The sequence below is a fragment of the Anser cygnoides genome, chromosome 2, assembly GCF_040182565.1.
Source record: "Anser cygnoides isolate HZ-2024a breed goose chromosome 2, Taihu_goose_T2T_genome, whole genome shotgun sequence".
NCBI classification, from domain to species: domain Eukaryota; kingdom Metazoa; phylum Chordata; class Aves; order Anseriformes; family Anatidae; genus Anser; species Anser cygnoides.
The window spans coordinates 66170822-66193259 of NC_089874.1; the positions used below are offsets into that span (position 1 = coordinate 66170822).

Here is a 22438-nt window from a genome sequence, read left to right on the forward strand (position 1 = left end):
GCGGCAGGGCATCTGCTGGGGAGAGCTGGGCTGCTGACACTTGCTCCGGGCAGCCAGCCAGCCCCGATTTCACTGGGTTTATGGGCACGGAGCAAGATCTGTTTGTGGTGTGGTCAGTGGCTGGGCTGACCTTTGCAACCAACGGGGGATAGTGCTTCTCCTGTTCATGGTTGAGAAGCCAAGAGCAATTTTTGTAAAGTAGGCACATAGCAGAGCTGGGGGTATCTCTGCCAAAATACTTCATTGCTATACTCTCTGCTTTCTACAGAATTGTAAGAATGCAATGAGGGTTTTGCAGTAACTTTTGCCCTCTTCTTTCCATGTGTTAAATCTGTCCCACTGTGTCTGGTGTTTACTTTATGGCACTGGGAAACTTTGCTCTCTGTCTTCTGTTCAAACTCCTAGCTGGAAATTAGTACAGACAGGTGACTCTCAGACTACTAAAGAGGGGATATGGTGGGGAAAGGAAATGCTGACAAACTGTTATCCTTGGGAGTGCTGAGAGCCCCGTCCTTCTCTAGTACTGTCCTGTCGTGCTGCGTGACAGCTGTTGTCAGTGTGGTGGCAGAGGTCAGGCACGCTAGAAAGACAGCAACAGTGTTTTGGCATCCTGTGTCGTGGTACAGTGTTCCCGGGCAGGGACACCTCTGTGCTGCGTTCCCCCTTGCACTGCTGCATGCTGTTTGGGTGCCTGATGCTCCAACGCAGGAAGCGTCTATCACCCTCCAGCCACGACTGCTCGATAGCCAAAATGGAGATGATAGCCCAGCTAGGATTATTAGATCCCCAGTTCTGAAAGAGAAGTGGCTTTGGGGATTTCTGTTTCTTTGTTCATCTTAGGGCCTTGTCTGGTGAAGTGTTAACTGCCTGCCACTTTGCATCTTCAGCATTGGTGGAGCACCCAAAACAATCTGCCTGTTAAAAAGGATAAGCAAAGAAAGTGACATATAAAATAAACCTGCATGTGCATGCGGAGCATGATCATAACTGTTTGTTTTGCTTCTGGTTTTTTTTAGCCTGCATGGTACTTTTTATCCAACTTAACCCAGCAGGTATGCGGGTGTACTGGAGGGTGTGAATGGTCTCTCTGAAACTTTGAAATTTTAAAGGAGCCTGCTACAAGGAGTTTTTTCATGCTGTTCCATTTAATTGCACAAATACCATCAATCACACGGGGAGAGCATGGGGCAATTGTTCTCTGTACTTGACCACACTTGTGATAAGTTGGAAAGAAATGAGTGAGTGATGTGCATCCACAGACAGGCCTGTGAAAGCTTCCTGGGAAAGTAAATGTGGGAACAGAGAAGTCGACACAATGCAGGAATAAAAGTATATGTTACTTACTCAGCACCTCAGGGAGCAGTGGGAAGGAATTTCCTCTTGCTCGTGCTGTGTAGCTGCAGTCCATGGAGCTTTGTAGCTGTAAAACAAACTTTGCAGAGCTCAGAAGCTGCCTGTGTGTGTGAAGTCCATGGTCTGCCTCCCTGCCCCAGCTTCCTGGACCCTGGAAACTGATAAAAATGACTTGGAGACTAATCTTTGCCCAGGTGAATCAACTTCTGTTGATAATCAGCAGGAGAAACTAATCTTTTGCTTCTTCAGTCAAAAAAACAACGTTGCACAGGGCTTACCAGTGCTTCAGCCTACCAAAATAAGTGTGGTGCGGAAGGTGTGTGCTTAAGGAGCTCAGCGGATGGCCCATGCTTGGTCCTAGCTGGAAACTTGAGCAGCAAAGCTTTTTTTGGTGGATCTGAAGGCTATTTAGCCTGACAGCTTAGCTTGTGGGAGCATCTGCCTGGCAGCCTTGCTAATGCACTTAGTGCACCGCCATCTGCATGTAAATAAGCATGCTGCTGCGTGCTCGTACCGTGCGGTCCTGTGTGGTCTCGGGGACTGGAGGGTTGCTTTGTGGCAGAATGTGTGACAGCCTGCCTCCCATAGCTTTCTAAATCCAGGATAAATGTAGAGCATGTCAAGAAGACTGTTCTAAAAACATAAAGGAGCAGCAAAGAATCTTAATCTGGGCTGGAGATCTCTGTCTGGGGACTTTCACGCCAGTTGAAAAGCTGGTTTTAGTGCTTCTTTCTTATTTGTGGCTTTTTTTTCCCTCCTGTCTGGTTCACCTCAAATAGCTTTGAGACCCCTTGGGCTTGTTCTTTCAGGCGTTAGCAAGGGGTGAAATTGCTGCTCATTTCCAGGTGAGGCCAGAAGATGAGGCTTTCTTCAAGCCCTGGGCAGCCTTTGCACTGGGAAAGCAGTGTTTCAGGAAGGGAAGAGGACAATGCCTTCATTTGTTTTTATTTTATTTAAGGAAAAAAAAAAAGGCAAGAAAAGGTCAAACTTCACACAGAGTAATCTGCTGAAGGAGGGAAAATATGCTCCACACACTCCCCAAAGTGCTAAATTTCTTAAGAATAGCAGCAAAAGGAATGTATTCCAAATAAGTGAGTATGACTGCTACTGTTAAGCTATTCTGAAATCCACCACTGCGGTACGAAAATAGAGAAATACAGCAAGGTCCTCAGTCTCTTTCTTATATTACAAGGATCTATGTTTATGACTGTGTTTGGAGTGGAGGAATGAGGTATTTTCATTCAGAGGACTAGAGAGTAATTTTAGAAGCGATTAACATGGTGAACGTGGAGGCGAGCATGACCCTTAATTGGATTAAAGTATCAAACGTGGGTGAATTTGCCCAAACCTGTGGCATTTCTTGCAGACGTGGTACAGCAAACGTGGGATTTGTTTAAGGCAGGACAGAGCTGGCATTCCTTGCAGGCTGCAGGTCGCCTCTTCCAGCTGCCATCTGCTCTAGAGGCTGGGGAGAAGTCATCAACAGTTTATTTGCACCTCAAAAAAAACATGTAGCATTAGTTTGGCATGGCAAGTTCAGATCAAATGCACCGAGCTTCTTCATGGAGAGGATTTGCAGCCCCAGTGGAGATGTTTCCTCTGACCAAGGTCAACAGAAGAACACGAGGGTTGTCCCCTACCCGAGGGAAGGAAACACTTTCCACTCTTCATCCATACCTGCATGAAACCTGTCCCTCCTGGCCATAAACTGAGCTCATGACTGCTGTGGTACCCCGTGACTGCTCTCTCTGGCTGGGATGTGCTGCGTGACTGCAGCAAGAAGCATGATACAGGTGCATGTAGTGCCAACTGATACACAGAGCACCCTAGGGATGCATCTTCTAGTTTAATTGCTTGCTTGAAAGTTTGCTTGTAGCTGAGGGCAGCAATTAGCTGTGCATGTTCCCCAGCACGTTTTGTGGGGGAGGCTTTCCAACTGGTGGAAGTTGTACTTCACAATACCGAGCGGTAACTTTTTGAAGATATCTTTTTTTTTTCCTTGTAATGACACTTTGCAATTGAGTAAATGGAAATTGACAGTCTGAAAGCCAGAACCCTCACTCTCTCGAAAAATAAATAATATTAATTTTAAAAAAGCATGTGGTGGGAAGATGATGAGGCACTAGGGTTGGGGCTCACATTCCATGGACCATGGCTCCGGCTCCTTCCAGGTGTCAAGCGGGTCAGGTTGGTCTTTCCCTCTGCTGCTTGCTAAGCTCAGCTTGTTGGCGCAGTTAGCCCTTCCTGATGCAAAAACGTGTGTGTAATAAAGCCTTAACACCTGTTGCACAAACTGCTGTAGAGCAACAAACACAGGTGCTATTGTAAGGCTTGTACTTCGCTGCGATTTCTCTCTCATCTTGGCATGGTTTCTCTGTTGGTTCATGTCTGTTACCTTTTCCAACACACCAGCCCCTTCTCCCCCAGCATTGTGACCCGTTAGCTGTCTTCAGCTGGGTCTGATGGCAGTGGAGAAGTCTCTAAGGTAAGAATTTGGTATGCTGTCCCTCACTTTCCTTTGCTCAGAGACCTGTGTCGGGGCTCTTGCTGCAGGAAGGTGAAGCTCGGCCCCAATCTGCCTCCCAAGAGGCAGCGGGCAGACAGGCATTCCCCTTCTAATGCTTGGGTTCAACACCTCTTCCCAAACGAGCTGAGAGGATAGCCTGGGAGAGCCCACAGGGACCAAGGACGAGGAGAAAGTGGCTGCTTCTGCAGTGTGAAACCTGCCTGTGGGACAGGCACAGTGCATGGCGTGGCAGGGCTGGGGAGGCAGCTTTTCTTGCGAGGAGGCAGTCCTCCAGCTCAGTGCCCAGGTGAGCAGTCACCCCAAGAGCATCCTCTCATCGTCTTCAGAGCAAAAGGAGGTGGAGAGATGCTTGTCCATCGCTCCTCTGTGTTCAGAAGGGTGAGGTTTTTGTTTTCATGTCACATCTCTGAGCCTGGACTGAGGGATGGTGCAATGATTATGGGAGGCAATTGTTTATTTCTCGTGCTGGGTGCCTTGTTTAGGAAGGATGAGGTGGTGGACCTCCAACACCTGCCTGCCGGTTCGTGGTCGTGTTTCCCAGCAGAATGATGGAAAGGGAACATATCCCCCACACAGGCAGTGTCTAGTAGTAGTAGCAGTAGCTCTTGCATGCTTCGGAGGCTTGGCACCAGGCTGCATTTGTCATTTCTCTCCTGTCACCGCTACTCTCGGCAACCCGGCAGAGCCCTGAGGTGTTTCTGCTCTGCGTCTCTTTCTGTGTCTGTTTGGTTTTTCTCCGTCGGACTAATGCTGTGCTGGGGCCCTGCCAAGAATAATTCCCCTGCAATAAAAGAGCAGGAAAGAGGCCTGGCTCAAGTAACTCGACTGTGCTAATAAGTCTTAAACTGAGAAAGAACAAATGCACCCTCCCCTCCTTATGTAATGTGTAGGAAATCCTGCCTTCTGCGACTTCAGGAAAAAACTTGAGAATAAAGGGGTTTTTTAGATGGTATCTTCTAGGGGTGCTTTGCAAAGAGGTTTCTTTATGAATGCTACAAGTAGAGATGCATGTCAAGCCATTAAATTGCATCTTATGATACCTCTGAGGACAAAAATCGGGGTGGCAGAAGAACCATTGGGTTTGTGCGGGTTTTGTTGTTATTGTTGTTTTTTTTTCTTGTCCTCCAACCTTGTGACCTTTGCAGGGACTTTCTCTTTTAAAGGGTGATCGGGGCATCTGGCTTACTTTCGTGTGTAACTGAGTGTATTCCTTGAACATCTGAGCAACTGTCCCTAACCAGCCATTTTTACCTGTGTGCCACCCTTAAAGATGAGAATGCCTCTGGAGGAGCGGTGTAGTCAAAGGTCAGCTTATCCATGGAAAATAAAACCTATTTTCCCCTGACTTTTGTTCTAATCTTACCCTGCCACTGCTGTTTGTACCACAAAGCCTGACTGAAATGGAACGGATCAGCGAGGAAAGCATTTGTTATATATGTATAAAATTTCCAACGTGTGGACTTGATACATCTGGCAGCACTTAATGTCTGCATAGTTTCAATCCACGCCTTCAGGGCTATTCTACATGTTTGTTTCACGTCACTGGATTCAAGTTGCAGATTGCAGGTATTCTGGTAAATCGGAGCTGCCAAATTACTTCTGCAGATTGTGCAGGATTTGCTGTATCCTACACAGCAAATATCGAACGGATCAGTCAACTCGTGCTAATAGGTAGGTGAAGTTAGTAACCAATATTTTATTGCCTGCTTCAGGGACCACAAGGCTATAACCTCATCCTGCTCGGCTTCTCAGAAAAGTTATGCTGCCCAAGTATAGAAAGCAGAGTAGGTATCTACGCGTAGAGCTGCATCCTGTAAGAAGAAATCTTTAACGCTCTGTGATTCTTCTGCGGTTTTGGAGCTCACAGTACAGCCCTGGGAGCAGTAGTCTTTTAGCTGCAGTTTAAGAAGAGCAACAGGAGCACTCCTGAAGGCAAAAGATGCTGGTGCTGCTGTCCTAACCAGGAAAGGATGGGGGCAAGCCAAGCCAAGGGGCTACGAACATGGGAATTGAATACCCCAAATTCTTGACATCATGGAAGTGGAAACTCAGTCAGCCATGCTTAACTAGGGGAAAACACTGTCTCTGCAGCCAGGTGCTGGCCTGGCTCGCTGCTAATGCTGTGATCTCCAGCTGTGCTAAGCAGGGACGTTTCGTAAAGGCTGGATTTACAGATTCAGCTGCACCCTTCTTGCTGCCGGAGCTCGGCTCATTGTGGCTGTTGCCGTTGCATTGGTAGGAGAGCCCTGCTGCTCCAGCCTGTAATTAGCATTCCCTGAAGTCACTGGGAGCCCTGCCCAAATAACAATTTCCAGGCTTGGCCAGATGAGCAGAGAGAAGTTGACAGGACACAGATTATAGCGTGCATATAACTTATTTTTAAACGGCTTTGTTCTTTGTAGCAGTGCAGGTGTAAGCTGACATATGGAGGCACAGTGGCCTCACGAAATAATTACAACAGGCTGCAGTAATTTCTCAATGCTATTATATGGTGGGGCAATGGAGACAAGAACTGTGGCATGTTATTAATAACGGTGGTTAAAAATAGGAACACAATTACTTCCTCATTTCCAGATTTTTTTTTCATTTTTATTTTTTTTTACAAGGGGGGGACTTTGCCAGCTAGGATTCAAAGCAGGCTCTGATTCACTGGAGAATAATGCTGCTGGCAAAGGAGTGTCTGAGCACTCAAAAGCTTTGGCAAGGTGCAGGTGAGACCTCCCGAGCAGCTCCTCTCCCGTGCCAGAGGTGAGGATGTGCTTTCCCTCTGTCCAGGGCTTGTCTTCGCCTCCCTCCCCTCGTGTGGGCAGCACGTCCACTCCTTGGTCTAGTCGGGTGCCGCTTTCAAGCACGACAAGTATTTTAGAGCAGCTGGGAAGATCAGCCCTGCTGACCTCGTTTCCATCCTCATGCTGGGGAGGTTATAAAGGCAGGAGCCAGGCTTCAGCCCTGCACTGTTATTTTCAGTGCTGCTGGTAAAATTAATAGAGGCTGGTAATTAAGAGGTTACTGGAGAAAAATGGTTACCCTGATTATGCCCCCTGCGTGGGCAGATGTTCCAGAAGTTGAGCAGCGCATAAATAATAAGAAAAAATAATTCATATGGAAAAGTACATTTGAGATCATATTGTCATAGATGCTAGTGTTGGCCAGGAATACTGTGGTTATTAAACACGCTCTGTCTGCGGCGGGATGAGTCCAGCAGGCAGTCCCCAGTGACCTATATGTTGAGTTATTATTTTCCCCCTACTCAAGTACTGCATTTCTGCATGGACCACGCTCCAGGGCTTGTTGATTCATTGCAGTGACTGTCTACACGGGACAACGCAGGGCTGTTTGGAGACACCCAGCTTTATTCTGAACAATTCAGGTGAGTTTCAGACCAGGCATTGTGCTGCATTTTTCCAGTGCTCCAGCCGAGCTAATTAACCTTTTTTCTTTCCATGGCTCTCTCCCCCTGGGAGCTGGGTTGTGAGACAGCTGGGCTGTTTGCAGCATCCCAACCAGCTCATGTGGAGCAGGTTTGGGTTCCTCTAGCTAATGCTGGCATACTCACATCTGGTTCATGAGGGCATCTTGGTGCTCTGCGGGCTGTCTGTCTGCCCCATGTCCGTGTGGGACTGTGAGGCAGTGCAATAATGCCCCCCTACTCTTTTTGGAGTAAGCCCCACCAGACAAAGCTACTCCTGGGAGCAATTCATGCCTTAGATTTATATGGATGAGGAGGAAGAGAAGGAATTGGGAAGTTTCCTTCAGCTTACCTTTTCCTTTTCTTTTAAGTGTTTCAGGTGAAGTTGTCTAGCTGCTGTATGGATTTAGCTACAGCAGCTGTCCAAATTGCTCACATCTGAGCTAATTTTTAATGGGTTAGCGAACAGCTAATTGATCAACAAGGATTTTGCTTTGTGGTGTGGTGGCAGGCTTCCTGCCCTAAATCCCTTGTGCTTGCAATACGCTGTTAGTCATGCAAAAAATGATGTGCCCTTTTTTCGCCTAACAAGAGGAAAAGAGCATGAACCTCTCCTGGATACAGCGCAAAGACGCTGTTGCTTTTGTTTTGGGAGTTCTCCTTCGGCTCCTTTTTATTTATAGCCGAGTTTTTTCCACTTCTCCCTTGCTGGTCTGTCCATTGTGCGCTTGTGGTCACAACGAGCGTGTGCTGTCCCGCTCCGATGGCCTTTTCTCCAGTGTTTCTCATGGCACTTACAGGTCAATGACCTCTCTGAGGTTTGGCTGGTGTAAATGTTAGCCAGCTTTCTGCTCAACTGGAAGTGGCCTGCTGGTGCATACACAGCAGATGCTAATTTAGGGCTCCTGTTTGGTCTCTTTGTGTGTTATCTTTAAGCAAATAAGACCAAGTTCATCTCTAGCTTAATGCCACTGAATCACAGAACGCTGTGCCAGAAGCGATTCTAATTTGGTGCTGAAAAATTAACTGCAAAATATTCAGATCTGTTGCTTTTTAATGCATATGAAGGAAGTTCCATGGTCACAATGCATAAAGTGACTGCCTTGTTCCTCCTTTCTCCTTGTAAGCAGACAGAAATGTGGAAAAGTGTGAATCCCTACAGGGGGGATATCTTTAGCTGGGAACAACCCCTACCATCTGATTCAGAACCGCTTGCCTCATAAACAAGGTAGTGATTTTTCCGGTGGTAACGCCATCTTCAGCTGGTGTAAGCAGAAGTGGCTCATCCACTGCAGGCAGGGATGGGGTCCACCAGCACAAGGGCCACCTTAGTGATGCGTCTGAGTTGTTCTCCTCTTGTGGTGTGCATGAGTGGCATTGGTAAGGCACACGCCAGCACCACGCCACGTGGAAGAGGAAGTCTGCTGCACCGGCCCAAGATCCCCACCGCTTATAAAACGTCACAGCTGCTGTTGAATTAAGAGTGAAAATAAATGTCATTGGAAAACAGGAAAATGCTGCCGCAGCACCTGACTGGGCTTTGCAACCTTTATACGGGCCAGCTGGAGTTTAGCTATGATTTTGGCAGCAACAGTAGTGCAGTTTGGGGCTTTCTGTCTATCCATATCTTCCTGCTGTTCCTTTGTACTACTCCTTCCCTTATCTCTCCCTGTGTTTACATTCCCGGTTCATAATCGATGCAGACCGAACTACGAGCACTGCCAACTGTCCTCTGCACTGGCCTCCCTAAGGAAAACATGGTGTTGAGCAATGAGCAGGATGGCATCACACCTCCGTTTTCTGCAGCAGAACGGGATGAGGGAGGTTTGAACCCAAAAACTGGGGGCTGGAGTTGTACCTGAGGCAAGAATCCAGCTAGTGGAAATTTGGGGGTTGCTTCCAACATATCTCACAGGGATCTGTTGAAAAAGATTGTCCTTTGGTTACCAAAAAATAATTAAAAAAATCTAAATTTCTTGCTCTTAATCACTTCCAATTTCTGTGTTGGAAATATTAACACAGAAAAGAAAATCGTGGCTTAAGGGACAATATAGAGGTTCTGAGGCTGAACAGTCCTCAGTCAACAGCTCATGGATTTAATAGATATTTGTGCAACTTCTACACAGAGCTGTTGGCCATAAACATGCTGGAAAAACTACCTATAGATAAAGGTCGTACTGCACAAGCAAAAGCCCTATCAAAGCATGTGATATTTCCCATTTCTTTTTTAAACCGAGAGCACTAGGACTTTGCTGTGGTTTGTCTCACTTCACCTTCTGCTGCAAGGAGCTTCCAGTCCCATTTTGACTTTTTTTTTTCCGCTTGGAGTAAAGCTGATTTTGTGAGCTCTGAAGTGCACATCTGTGCACCAGTTTAGGCAAAACGCAAGTGAAAGTAAGAAGATATACAGTAATCTGTCCATTGATTCTCAAGTTGAAAGGAAACTGCCTGTATCTTTGATCTGACCCTCACACTTGCGCTTCTAACCTGAATGTGCCCCCCTCCTTCATCCTCTCTCCAGTCCTACTGAACTAAAGCCTTTTTGCTGGCTTCACTTGGCTTTTAAATTGTCTTGCCACACCTTTAGTGCTTCCAGTTAGCCCAAATATGTTTTGATCAAGCCTTTGTTTTCAAGCCACTAGGCTTGAATTGTGTTATCTCCCACCTGGTTGCGAGGCCAAGAACTCGGTTTCCTTTGATCATTCTTTATATTTCCTCAAAATCATTCTAACACTATCTTCTGTTCCAAGATGTACTGCAGTATTTCTTTCTCCTCTTCTGAAGCCTCTTGGCAGGGAGTTTGAAAATCAGTGTCTTTTAAGATATTTCAAGTTTTAGGCAAAACCTGCCTAAAATGTGGCCTTTATTTTGGAGGGTGTTGCAAATTCTGACAAACAGAGGAGGCTCCTGTACCGTTGCTTTGAAGGAAGAAAGTAGTTATGTTTTTGATTTCTGTTCCTCAGATGGGATTAAACTTCCTCAGATGGGACTTTTAACTTCCAGACATGTTGGACATGGAATTATTTTTAACTTGCAAGAGTGATTGCCTAAAAGGAATTTGTATGTACGTTCGGAGCTGAGCAGCACAACCACCCAGAACTATTTTGCTGCCTTCAGTTGAGCCTTTCTGGTTTTGCCAAGCTGCAGTGACACTTCACAATTGGTGTTTCATATGCATCTTGTCTTACTAAAGATAGTGCCTAGAGACATCAACTCTGGGAGGAAGGACTGATGAATTTGTATCAGAAAGATCTTTTTGTCTAGCAGTTCTTCAAAACAGAGTGCTATTAAGCATGTCTCTTAGAAATAGAAAGTACTGAAGGAATATCAGCTCTGTCATGGTGGTGTCATTCATCTTCAGTGTGTAGATATGGCTTGATTTGGCTAAATCCTGGTATTTGTAGGAATATGTCTGAAGTTGTCCATACAAAACTCCTTATGGCCTGGCTTTAAAAATACTTAATGGTGCATTTTAGGGTATTGTTTGGAGTTTATAGCCAGAGCAGCGCTAAGTGCAAGTACTGTCCTAGTTGGTATATAAGTGTGTTTTCCATTGGGAACCTAAGCATGATCTGAAAACTTTTCTGCAGGAGACTTGACAAGTGTCTACATTGTTATTCTGCTGTTGGTTTTTTGTTTTCCCCAGGGATTTTTTCCCTAATTTTGAGATCTTCCAAGGGTCATTGTATCCTAAAGACTTGATCAAATGTTGTCCATAAACTTTGCAGACTATATTTACTTCAAGGCAATTTCACAGTACCTGGGAACAAAGGTCTTGCAATAGCTTGAATCCACTGTCCCAAGAAAGCACAGAGGTTGTTGCTGCCATTTTCATTACCGCTGGTGTTTGGTTCAAGTTGTACCTCCCAGGTGGTAACTTGGGACTGGTAGAAATCACTGAGACTCGTAGACCTGGGACTCCTTGTTCAGCAAACCCAGTTGCTTCCCTCCTCCTGTGGCAGGCTGCTCTGCCTTGTTATGGTGCGAGGACGAAGGGCGATGCTTGGCCATGCACCATCACAGGCAGCTTGGGAAGCATGGGCATGTGGAGTTCTCCCACTGCAAAAATAATTGATGCTAAAGGAGAATTGTTGAACCTTTCCTCCATTTAGTGCCACCTGAACTCCAGCAGGGAAACAAATTGAACTTGTAAAATGCTGCTTAATGACACGTCTGCATACAGTTTCCTTATTCCCTGTTTCCACCCTCCTGTCTGCTGCAGCCCATCAAACACTTGCGCGTTTCACTGACACCCTATTTTAACATCCCCTTTTCAATACTGTCGCTTTGTCTTATGAGTGTGCTGAGTGGCAGTCTCGATATTTTAGTACTGTGTTATTGCCTATAGGTGTTAAATCATGAGTTTGGTTGTTTTTATAGGTTGATTTTATTGCATAACTTTAGGAGGCAGTCACGTTAACAAAACCAGTATAAATCACACCTCTTCAAATAACCTGAAATGCTTTCTGTGGAGCAATGATTAGTTTATCCTCAGAATAATCAAGAAATGGGAATGAGAATAGTGTTGTAAAAGGGCTGTAATTTCCACTTCATGTACTTTGTAGACCAGCAGGTGCATAAGTACCATTGAGGAAAAAACACCAGAGCCCTGTTTATATTACTTTAAGCCCAATATCGATCCAGGAAAACAGTCACCAGGGCTCAGAGTGCGATGTTCTCACTTATGCTCACTAGGGGTGCCTTATGTTACCTCCTTTGCCACTTCCTCACCGTTTTTTGGGGGTTATCACCTGTTCAGGCTGGAGAAGAAAGTGTACTGCAGCACACCGGGGTGGAGGAAGGCATGAAGTCGCAGCAGCTGGCAGAACATCAGGGTGAAACCCCAGGGAACATATTGGTAGGCATCGACACGACTCCGATTCACGTCATGCACGTAGCGTGCTAAGGGCTACTTTACTGGCCTTGGAGCTCTCTCCATAACGTGGGGAGCCTGTGTAAAGCTGCATGAGGTATGATTTTGCACTGCTGGGCTGAGCCCAACCCAGTTCATGAAGCACTATATCTTCCCATCATCGCTTTCTGAAGTATGATTGGTACTTCAGTTTTAATATCTGGGGAGCTCCTCTTCTGGCCAAGCAGGCTTTCTCATTCCCACAGAAGGTTTGTGTTTCTAAGTCTGTTTTGTATTGAAGCCTCTGACCTAAATAAGGTTAAGAAGCTGGACAACACAATTAACTCTGAATGCCAGAGAGAAGAAAAGGAGAGGAAGAAAAAAAAAAAGCTGAGCTTGAGCCACTGTTCTCTGCATTCACAGGCACTGTCTGTGTGCAGTGCTCTTGTGTCCTTATGCTTTAAAGGCCATTCTTATGTCCAGACATCCCCAAGCCTGGCACGCAGGGGTACTCTTTGACTGGGAAGCTTTCAGAACTTCTTCCTGTGTGTCATTGTGAAGTTTGAAGCTGGGACTGCTTCCAGCTTGCTGAAGACACTCCACCATTGTTTCCCCCTAATCCCCTCCTCCTTGCAGAATATGGTATTTATGGAGGATAGCATGTTCTCTTGTTTGCTTTCTGTGCAGAAACACAAGCAGCAGTTCATGGGAATAACGTAACCCTGAATTACCGATGAGCCAAGGCAGAGGGCAGTTGTATGGCGTGATGGTGGTACGAGTGGTTGGCTCCATGGATTTCTCCAAGTGATGCTTAGCTACCAGGGCTGCCTCTGGGCAGGGCTCAATGTCTCTGCTCGCTGGCCGACCATCAAGAAGCACAAACTTTTGGCACCGTGGGCCTTCTGGTTTTCAGCACGAAGAAACAGTGCTTCTCTCTTGACCCTGCTTGCAGTCATTTGGAGGATTTGCTGCTGGTTTGCTATTTCTTTGTGTGCAGGTAGCCAGGGGAAATAAAAGCAGGTTAATAGAACAGGGAGGGGAGGACTTTCTACTGAACCAGCCTTTTTTCTTCCCAAACCCGAGTACAATGAGAAAACAAAATGCTGGGCAAAAAATATATTTCTATATGTGCATGTCTTTACAAGGGCATCTTTTAGCACAGAAATATAGCCTTGGAAGCTTGGATTACATTATTTATAATCCCATGATGTTGTGATAGTTGTATTATTGATCTCAGGTGGCATTGAGATTAACCTGACTGGTATCAGGAGTGAAAGTTGCTGCTCCAGAAGATTTTGTACAGTTCTTGAAGCATTTGAGAGCCTAAGGAGACAAAGCAGATAAAGGATGAAAAGCAAATCTATCCCAGTTAGGTTATTTCCCCTTTTCCTGCCTTCAGTGTCAGAGCTTCTTCCAGTACACCAGGCTGTACTTCTGTTCCCTTTCATTCACCTTCTGATATTATTTATTATGTGTGGGCATGTGCCATTTATTTATTATTATTTATTATTATAAATTATAGATATTATTATAAATATTGTAAATTTATAAATATTACAAATTTATTATTATTTATTATGTGTGGGCATGTGCTGTGCTAAAGGACTTGATGTGAGGAGAGAGGAAGCTGGAGTGGGATGTGGAGTGGGATGTGGTCTGAGGTGCACGGAGGTGTGATGGAGGAGCTCACACACACAGTTCAGCAGTTTGTCAGGGTGTCTCCTCCGAATTACTGGAACCTGTGAACAGTTTTAATCATGAATACCAGCCAGCTCCACCCTAAATCGATGGCATACAGATATAGAAGTCACCTGTACAGGACTGGGCCCTAACCTTCAGTCATTGCCAGTTCTGAAAGTTCAAAAACCATGAAGATAGCCCATAAAAATAGAAATAATAACAGGATTAATTGGAGCTACATCTACCAACTGTGTGGCCAGTTGTGATCCAGAGACTGAAACCTCTTGCAGCTACGCCTGGTGGAAGGGAAAGAGCTGCTGTCTGCTCAGAGAAGGCTGGAAGGGGGCAGGATGTTTCACAGCCAGGTCCCACATCCAGTGAAGCCGACGCAGGAGCCGTCTGCCCTGGGCTGTCTGGCGTGTGTGCTGACTTGGCTGCAAGGCCCTGGCAGACAGAGGCGTGCTGCTGCACCCCCTCCAGTTAACCCACATCCCTTTTGCCTTTCACATCCTGTAGACAAATGGGTGTTCCCCTTCTTGAAACTGCCTTTTGAACACTGCTGTGTTTTGGGATGGGGGTGGGGAGAGAGGGAAGCCAAAGCCAGACACCCCTGCAGGTGGGTTGCATGCCACGTGAGAGGTTTCCTCAGGGCTGAGCTGGCATTGAGTTTGTTGGCAGCAGTGTTGACCAACTCTTCACTGCAGTGTTTTCCTGACAGGGGGCTGATCCCAGCCGAGCATTGGCTCACCCCATGAGGTTACCAAACTCCTCTTCACACTGCCTGTGTGCCCATCATCCCTGCTTACTCATCGCAGGAGGCTGACACCCCAGCTCTGCCTCCCTCGCTGTGTGGTGAGTCAACGCAGGTTCATCTGACTGCTTTGGGAGCAAGGAAGAAGTCCGCCAGTGCTGTGTACACACCAGGAGAGCAGCCTTTGCCTTTCATAAACCTGCAGCTGAACCCAAATAGTCCAGGTTTCTTTGCTAGGCAGGAGGCGAGCAGTTGCTGGTGGCTGTTTGCCTGCTCGGCCCACGGGCTCTGCCCTTCTTCAGCCATTGGGAAGGCAGGATGTAGCCATAGGCAGTGATAGGATGAGGAGTCCTATCTAAAGGGGATTTTAAGCTGAAAGAGGGTAGATTTAGATCAGACATTAGGAAGAAATCCTTTGCTGTGAGGGTGGTGTGGCACTGGGACAGGTTGCCCAGAGAAGCTGTGGATGCCCCATCCCTGGAGGTGTTCAAGGCCAGGCTGGATGGGGCCTTGGCCAACCTGATCTCGTGGGTGGCATCCCTGCCTATGGCGGGGGGTTGGAGTTAGATGATCCTTAAGGTCCCTTCCAACCCGAGCCGTTCTGTGATTCTTCCACTGCTCTTTGGGGCTGTGGGAAAGAGGAATGTGTCCCCAGCCCTCTGTAGGGGAAAGGGAAGCACCCGTGTTGAGGATGTGCTCCTGTGATAACCCATCCTAGTTTTCCAAGCACTGCTTTATCTGTCCATCTCAACTGTTAAACCGTGCTTCAGAGCTAAGAGTAAAGTTTGTGCCTGACGTATTCTTGCTCTTCTTCGAACAGCAAAAGGAAAGTTTGAAATGCTCCTTTCGGCTCCCTTCTTACACTTTGCTTTTCTGGGAAAGCTGTTCTTAACATTTTTCTGTGTGATTGCATCTTGAGCTGTTACGTGCATTGTCATCTCCTCTTGTCTTCCTGAAAGAGGAACGGATGATGACTGTCTTTTCTCTTTGTAGCCTTCTTTCACATAGCCTTCTTCTTCCTGTGTCACTACATGCTCATTTTCCTGAGCTCCTTTCCCAGAGGATGGTGTCAATTCAAGATGACCTTATTCAGAGTGAGATGCCGAATTGCAATCTTGTCCTCAGCTTTTTCCTTCAGTGAAGTACTCCTGAATGATGACATTTTTGCCTTTTTTCCTTTTTTTTTTTTTTCTTCTTCTTCTTCCCCTTCAGGCTTGGTGACTTGGCTGGTCTTTCCCCGAGTACTGGGGTTCAAGGCACAGGGGAAGGGATGATTTTTTTTTTATTATTATTTCACGTACATAGACCATAGCAGAGTTAACATTTGAATAATTTTTTTTTTTGTTTAAACTATTGAAAGACAGCGAACATCCAAGGAGCCACAGCCAGGTCTGTTGTATGACAGAGTTGTTGCCATATCCTCTAAGGACCATCCCCTTGGGCCTGCCATCTCCTTCCTCCTCCTCCTGTCACAACGTTAGCCGTTGCACTTGGTCCATGTCAGGACATTCCAGCCACCACCAAGTCCCAAGCCCTGCTGGCACTTTGCTCGAAGAGCAGCCAGCCTGGCATGGAGACAGCACCCCCACAAAATGCTACTCCGTGGACTCTCTAACAGCAGAATAAGGCATGGAGGTTTTCCTTCTCTTTGGATGTTCTGGCCACCAAGACTAAAACAAAAGACATACCGTTGGAGAAATTAACGTGTAGCTGTGTCTTGAATCTTCTGTACCTTTATATATGCTACACAGCTGCATAAAAATTCTTTGTTTTGTCAAAGTAAATGGTGAAGGGAATTGGTAATTGGCTCATGAATGAAAATGATTTTGGAGGTAGAAAGCCTTGAATTTAGTCATGGAAGAATAAATAGGAAAACAAATGAAATTACCTTTTTGATGCATACGGGCTGTGCAGAAATGCTATAATTATCCCTATTAGAAGTCCAATAAACTCTATTAACCTTTCTTACACTGCTAAGACTTGTGTAATGCCAGGCACTTTATTTTCCTCTCGTACTTCCACTAATACAGAGGTTGTGTGATGACAGCTGCTTTTCTCTTTTCTCTTTAAAGCTGAAAAGACATGTTTTTTGTTGGTGGGGTTCTTTTTTCTGCCTAACCAAGGGAGATAAGAGAACTTCCTCTTATTAAATCCTGTGGCAATGCAATCCCAACCACATAATATCCGACCGAATGCTGAGACGTGCCTTTGGCAATTTTTATTTTTATTAGAGAGACAGCATTTCTCTTCTTTGAACATGAATCCTAGTAACCCCAAAGATGTCTGGCTGGATCCTTGCCGGCAGGGGGTTACTTCAGTTCAGTGAGTTCACTCTGCTCAGGGTTCACAGCAGTCTGGATCCAAAGCACCTGAAGCATTTGTGATATGCAGCGTGAGCGAGGCACAGAAGATGGCAAGAATCATGTGTGCAGCAAAGTCTTCTTTTTGTGGCCCTCTGAGAGGCTTTATTTTATTTTATTTTTAAAAACAAACAGAAAAACAACACCTCAGCCTTTCAAAATTAGGATTTGGGGTTTTGCTTTGAAGTTCACTTGTGTCTGCTCTAGAAGAAAACCTTTAGTGACAGAGCTGCCAGCACAGTCACAGCTATTGTCCCTTGTTACACACCTGGTGAAGCAGATATGACAAGTGCTCCTTGCTTTAGAGCTTAAACCACCCACAAACCAGCCGGTGAGAGCAAATTCCCCCATAGGCATAGTCCTCTGTAATTCATGCAGTGGTCATTTTTACAGATTTTTGTAGTAGCTGTTTATGTGGCTGTGCCCTGCTTATGTACGGAGAAAGCATGCTGTATGAATTTGAGCCCCAATGGCAGTTCGTAGGTGTCCATGTTTCTCCATAGCTGCCTAATGAAATGAATGTTGATTGCAGTCCTCCCAGCCTGTGTGATTCCTTAGGTGCTCTGCTTTGGGTTTTATTTTATCCTGTTTTTAATTTTTTTTTTTTTTATTTTTAAATAGTGCATGACCTTTTAAGACTAAGCTGTAGCTGTTCAGTGTTTGGGGATTTATTTGACACACTTTAAGAAAGAGGCAGCCTAAAACTGCTGCTGCCTGCCTGAGCCTTTCTGAGAGGGAGACCATGGTTTTTGCTAGTGCTTTCCCGTGCTTCTAACCTAGCACTGGTCAACCATGTGCTGAATGTCAGCCAAACCTGTCCAATGAAATGAACCTGGTTCTGCTAGACTTATTCTGAAAAGTAACTACCAGCAATGGCTAGGTCTTCACAGGAAACTTAAGTTTAGCTCTATGTCTCATGTAGTTTTAAGTTTTGAGTTTCACGTGCCCCATTTTTGAGTAGTGCCAAAGATGCATTAGGTTTCTGTTCATTTGACATCCCCTGATTCCTCCACCTTAAAAACTCCTTACAAACCAGCATTTGCCCGAAATTGTAGCCAGAGTTATAGCTAGGAAATATTTGTCCAAATTAAAAAAAAAAGGGGGGGGGCGGGTAGGGGAACACAGAGGCTATTAAAAAATCAAACCAATGACCCAAGTAGTAAAGAGTAAATGCTGAAGTAATGGATATTGCATTAAAGCTTCCCTTAAATCTGAAGTAGGAGTCATTTGCACTATATAATTAGCACTTACATAATGTATATACTTTCATATGCTGTGAAATGTCTAAACAAAACATTAAAAATTGAAGTGGTCTAAAAGGAGAAGGGGATGGCTTGGGTTTGTAGCCTCTCTGGATCTGTCCCATCTCCGTCTCTTCTCTGATGTGATATTGGACAAGTGTCTTCACTTCTCTGCAGCTTCAGGCATATTCTCAGCATTGCTTAAGAAACATGTGTTTCTGAGATCCTCCCTGTAGCTGTTTGTTCCTCTTTCTCAGTGCCCAGTGCTGATCCAGGTTAATCTGGGAGCTGCCTGTCTGTGAAGTAAATTGGCTTCACTTAAACAGCTGCTGAACGTGGCTTACTGATTGGGAGTGGTGACTGCTTAACCCATTTTATCTGCAGTTTCAAGAGAAAGTCAGACTGTGCTCTGGCCACCCAGCCATACGTGCTGGGGGCCGTGCTGCTTGCCACCTTGGTGAACCACGTGGAGATGCACAGGTCGCAGCGTGTAAAGGCTCCAACTTGAAAACACCCTGTCAGGAAAGCTGCTCGGTGGCAGGGAAGGGACCTGGGGACAGGTCTGCCACATTATGTTCTTCGGTGCCTGGTCCAGCATGTGCTGATGCTCCTTTTGGGGGGTCAGGGCTGTGCCACGTGGCTCTTCCAGGAGGGCAGACATGATCCTAGAGTGGGGAATGGGATGCCTGGCAGTGCTGAGAGGTTGTGTTGTGTTGCTAAGTGGCTCTGCTGTACTCCGTCAAGGCCTGGCCACACCACCCATTTCCTTGCACGGTGCGATAGCTTATCAGATTGGATCGCTTGGAGACTGACACTGCGGTGTGTTAAGCTTTTTTTATTGCTGTGACAAATACAGCAATTGTATTTGTCTTAAAAAAAAGTGGGGAGGTCATGACTGATGCCCTTGAGCTAGCATAAATTGTACTAAAAACTACATGTGGTCCTGGTTTCATAGCTGTTCTATCCTCACAAGGTCCCCAGATTGATGACAGTCTGTCTGAGCTGTGGTGGAGAACCACCACTGTGTTGACCAAGAAGAAACCATGAGCTGCCTTGCTCCCATGCACAGTCTTCAACTCCAGGAAAGCAGTTACTACATGTCCCATTGTACACGCCTTTTATGCAGTCGTTGACTGAAGGATGGTTAATCCGCTTTTGTGACAGCACCCATTAATGCTAGCAACATAAGCTGGTTAGGTACCCATATGACACTCCTAATTTGAAACTTGTTATTCCACATATAAATATTCCACAACTTAACACTTTCAATGATACCCTCCATGAGATCAACTTTACATTTTACTTTCAGGTCATATTTTTTTTTTCAGGTCATTTTAATGAGGCTCTTCCACTGATGAGGTTCATGCTGGTCTCAAAGTCATGAGATACTAGAACAAAAAAGATTGCCGTGATAAGTGAATGTAAAGTTACTCAACTGTGCTATTTCCTACGTGCATATTAGAATAAGGGAAAAACTTTCAGCTGTGCTTGCTTCAAGGGAATTCTTAATATGGCACATTAATAAGTCCATGCCAGAAAATGCGTTACTGCTCAGGAGCTCAGGAGAAGCTGAAATAAATGCTTAGGCAACCCCCTTGTTCCTCGGGTGTGACGTGACTGTGGTTTCCTGGTGGGTGACACATCCCCTCTGTAGCATTTGCCAGTGAAAAGTTTCACGTGGGAAATCTTCCATGGAGAGCAACTTCAGTCTGAACAGCAGCTCACTGACCAGGAAGCTTGGGAGCCAACAGATGAGAAGGGTATATGGACAGCGGTGACATCCCGTTATGTGGGATGGGGATGGGGCAGGGGGAAGTGGAAAAGCTGCTTGGCTTCTTTACTGTGTGTCTCAACGTCCTTTGAAGAGACTGGTCATTGTCAGGGGGAAAAAGTATATTACTTGACTCATCTGTCTAGTCAGATAAAGCTATTCCTATGTCACTAAAGACTGTTATTGTACTATGTATTTACTACGCAGGGTAATTGTCCTTTATAATGAGTAATACATTTTTATGCTGTATAACAGTGTGTAGTTCAGGGGAGTGGCTACAGTGGCAGATGGTAACCCTTCAATCCAGAAGATCCTGGAGAAACATGACTGGGCCAACAGAAGCCTTATGAAGCTCAACAAGAAACCCATATCCCAGCACTGTGGGTGAAATAGTCCCTTGCTTTATTACAAGCGGGCGGTTGGCTTCCTCACTCAGAAACTGGTGCAACACTGGAAGAGGTTATCTCAAGGCCGTAGTGTCTCACATTTACTCACATTTACTCACATTTACTCACATTTACTCACATTTACATTAACACCAGTGACAGGACCCGCGGGAACGGGGTTAAGCTGAGGCAGGGGAAATTTAGGCTCGACATCAGGAGGGGGTTCTTCACAGAGAGGGTGGTTGCACACTGGAACAGGCTCCCCAGGGAAGTGGTCACTGCACCGAGCCTGTCTGAATTTAAGAAGAGATTGGACTGTGCACTTAGTCACATGGTCTGAACTTTTGGGTAGACCTGTGCGGTATCAAGAGTTGGACTTGATGATCCTTAAGGGTCCCTTCCAACTCAGGATATTCTATGATTCTATGATTCTATGATTTTTGGAGGTTCTCAAGACTCAACTGGGTGAGGCCACAGCTGACCTCAGGACAGTTCCTCGTGATAGTAGTGACTTTGAGGGGCTTGCTGCCTCAGATGGCCCCTTCTGACCAATGTTTCTGTGTTTGTGGTACTACTGGAGACAGAAATTCAGGATTTGGTTGATGGAAGATTCTTCTCTGCACTACACACAGTTTCCAGGAATTTTCTAGGATGCAGTAGGGAAAAGTGAATGGTAGTACTCTGTGAAATAGGCCGTAACATGCTCTGTTATACATTTGTTGTGTGCTTTCTTTTTGAGTGTTGAGTGGTCTGTCCCTTCTGCTTAGTATAGCTCTGCTGGAAAATCCTGCCAGCAAACCGAGCAGATGCTTCGTGGAAGAAAGCAGTTGTCTGGGAGAGTACTGAGTCAGCCATTTGCCTGACTTTGAGAGCAGAGGAAGGATTACATTCTCGCCAGGGTTAGAGTTACAGATATGTGATGCATCCCCTGGGGGGTTAAAACCTTTCTGCATTACTCTGATACTCGGGGCAAAGGCTATGTGAGGCTGTGGCTTTTGGCTAACCTGAGGCTTGAGCCTCGTGGAGCCCCTGTCGCTCTTCAGAGCCATCGTTACAGGGAAAATAACCGGACTGATAGAAAGCCCGACTGGATTGCCATTTGGGTAAACATTATAAATGACACTCCCAATGCCCCATAGGCTCCTTTCTCCACTTCGCTGCAGTATCATGCTATGTTGTAGATGAAGCTGGTAGGATACTTTTGTAATTAATTCTTGGCTTTTAGCTTCTCACCTTTTTGTGGCAGTTGGTTTTCTTATCTCATTTGTGCTTTCTGTGGGCTCTTGCAGATGTAACCTCAGCATCATCTGATGGTTATTTTCTGACTACAACAGCCTTAGCTTTTCTGGTGACCTTAGTGTGTAGCTTCTGTGGAAGCAAAACTCAGGATGATTTGATACCAACTCCAGTTGTGAGTTGTCTAATTTAGTTGTCTTCAATGGCGTGTCTGGATGTCAAAGGCTTGGGTGCCTGCAAAACAGAGGAGTGCTGTCTTTCTGTCTTTGCTGGTATGGGAAACTTTTTTTTTTTTTTTTTTTTTTGCCTTTGCTCCCTCTGCCTGCTTCTTTTGACAGTTTCTAATTTCTTTACTTCACATTTCGGAATGTGCAGTTGACCTCAGTTTTAGGAGGATGCATGCCTGTTCGTATGCCTTCAAATCTTGGGTACAAATTTTTTTGTTTTGTTTTGTTTTGTTTTTTAAGGAAAGTGGGCTAGCCAAACAACAGTTTTGAGGAAGTCTTGTCTATCGCGTCCCTTTTTCCACCATATGGTATAGATGCTATAAGAAGAACAACCCAGTTGTCAGCAGTCGATCCTGCCACCATCCGTGTTTGTTGTGCCAGAGATAGATGTGCTGACTGACACGCTGAGCTCCATTGAAGTGGAAACTTTATATTGTTAGGCTAGGCCTGCACCAGAGCCTTTCACCAGGGCAAGAATGCAGGAGTGTTATTCTGTCAGGAGACCTGGTAGATTCGCAGTTATTTGTCTTAATCGTACCCGATACAGGTTGTGGATGAGACCTTACTGGTCAGGCCCGCGGGTGGTGACTGTGCTGGAAACAGAAGGAATGGAGTTATCTGAGACTGAGAAATACTTCCATTTGT

At 45.7% G+C, this 22438-nt stretch overlaps 1 protein-coding gene across 1 annotated transcript in view; it reads left to right on the forward strand.

Annotated features, from left to right (window-relative positions):
- Positions 1–22438, forward strand: part of EEPD1 (endonuclease/exonuclease/phosphatase family domain containing 1) — a 63473-nt gene that overhangs the window by 2045 nt on the left and 38990 nt on the right. The gene's annotated exons all lie outside the window — the stretch shown is intronic.